The following is a 2,500-nucleotide window of genomic DNA, read 5'->3' on the forward strand; positions in this document are numbered from 1 at the left end:
ATTATCATTATTATCATCATTACCATCTTTACCATCATCACTATCATTATTACCTTCACTTTTATTATCATCATTATTATTGTTATTACTATTGTCATTATTATTATCATTATGATCACCATTGTTGTTATTGCTATTATCATCATTATTATCATTATTGCTATTATCATTATTATCATTATCTTTATCATTATTACCATTACTATTTTAAATATTATCTTCATTCTTATCATTATTGTTATTAATATTACTTTATCATCTTCATTATTATTTTTATTATCATCACTATTACCATCACTGTTATTTGATATTTTTATTATATTTATTACTTATGATTTATTATTATTATTATTATTATTATAATTATTATTATATTATTTCTATAATCATCATTATCATTCCCTCCATTATCATTATCATTGCCATTTTCATTATTATTATCAATATTAGTTGTAGCGGGGCGTAGATCCAGTAGACTTCAATACGTCTGGTTGAGTTCGGGCTCAACAGAGAATACAAGTTTTTATATTAGGGAAAAGATTCGTCTGCAGGGAAAGCTGTAAGGTTCCAGGCCTACGTCACGCTCGCACCACCGATTAGAGGTTCGGGAACGTGTGTTTGTGTATGGGGGTGAAGTTGTATGATAGAAGGTGGAAGGATAGTACAGGATGTATGTGCTGAATGTTGGATGTGTAAGTGTATAAATGTGAAAATGGAGATAAGCGTAGGCTGAGCGTCTGCGTAGACGTGTTTGGAAGAAAAAACGCAGGATCATAAAATGTCTTCCTCTGCCCTTCAGTTTGGAGCATCCACCTGATGGAAGTGGGAGGAACCCAGGTATAGGAAAATATGGTCGTTCTAGAGATCAGCCTTAATTATACTCCAATTCATCTAGCCCTTCTTACAGCTTTCAGGGGTTTGCGAGCTATAGAGTAACAGCAAGTGTGTTAAGGAGACCCGAGTCCCAAGAAAACGTTCAAGCATTCAGCCTTGGTCAGAACCAGAACTTAAGATGTAAATATCATTTGTTCATTTGAATGGGACGAGTGAAAGCTCTACGATGTAGGATATTATTATTGCGCAAATCGCACTCATTAGGGAGGTCTACCGGAATTCAGTCATGGAAATTTCATAGATGCGGTACATCATCACTTTGTCACAGCGGGGGTTGATGCACTGTGGGAAAGCCACACCAGATTACTCAAAAAGACTACCAATGTAATTTCACTACTAAGTGGCGTCCCAACTCCATAAGTATTTTAATCAGAGGTAGCACGGAACACTATCAATTCCATAATATGAACAAGTTAATTCCAACTTCAAAATGGAGATTAACTTTGAAAAAAAACAAACAAAAACAAAGCAAAAAAAAACTAGTTGCTGATAAACTCTGCATAAAAACAAGTGTGAAACCATAGAAATAATTAGAAATATCATGTAAGAAAACATAATTTTAGCTCCGAAAGGCCAAATAAAAGAAAATAACACCAAATGGGACCACAAGATCACGGACTGCCTGACACCCGGGTGGGTATCAAGACAAATCAAGACAAAGTAAAAAAAAAAAAAAAAAAAAAAAAAAAAAAAGTAAAATGGCCCTGAAATTATTATGGGCGGGACTTAATAAAATAAACCTTCCTCCCAGGAGGTATGGATCCTCGAGCTGAGGGAAGGAAAAAACTAAGTATGGGGTAGGAATGGCACACTGGGAGGTACGGATCCTCAAAGTCCCCCAGTGTTCCTTCATGTGGACGTGTTCCTTTGTACTCTTGACCACTTGAGTGGCATACCAATAGGTTGTGCTTGCTTTTGGTTGATTCAGGGAAGAGTAATACACTCCACAGATGATGACGTAGCGTGTCACCACGCCAAAGTCCAACAGAGACCAGGTGTCTCCTACAAACTATAACCTAGAGATGGAAGATACTGAACTGGCGGAAGCGAGGTTAAATCCACCAACGAAGTGAAATCCGAAAAGCGAGCCAAACACGAGAGCGGAACCACTATCGATATAGAAGTCCGGTGACCCGAATGTCTCCCCTCGCAAAAACGAGGGAGTATTTATACCCGAAAAAGGACCCCCCAGCCATGCCCTAAGCATGGCGCGAAAAAAGAATGAAGATACGCGAAGAGGTATCGGAGGCCAACCCGATAGCTCGGTAGTCCAAACAACCCAAAGGACCCGAACCACATGAAAAGAGAGGGAAAGAAAGAAAGAAAAATAATATGTAACGACCATACTCTCTTCAGGGTTAAGACAATTTGGGAGGAAAAGATACCTAGGGAAAACTGGTAATGTACCATCTACGATGGGACTGAAAATAAATAAATCTTTATTTTTGGGAGGACTTCAACGCCATCCAAGTAACGAGACTTGGTTTAAAAAATACGTCCGTTGGCTTTTTATAACCATGTCATATATTGCTTAACCACCGACTCTGCGCTCGTATTTCATTGGCCACACGGCTTATGACGTCGCACCGAGTCAAGTGAGCGAGGC

Source organism: Penaeus monodon, chromosome 3 (assembly GCF_015228065.2).
Source record: "Penaeus monodon isolate SGIC_2016 chromosome 3, NSTDA_Pmon_1, whole genome shotgun sequence".
NCBI classification, from domain to species: domain Eukaryota; kingdom Metazoa; phylum Arthropoda; class Malacostraca; order Decapoda; family Penaeidae; genus Penaeus; species Penaeus monodon.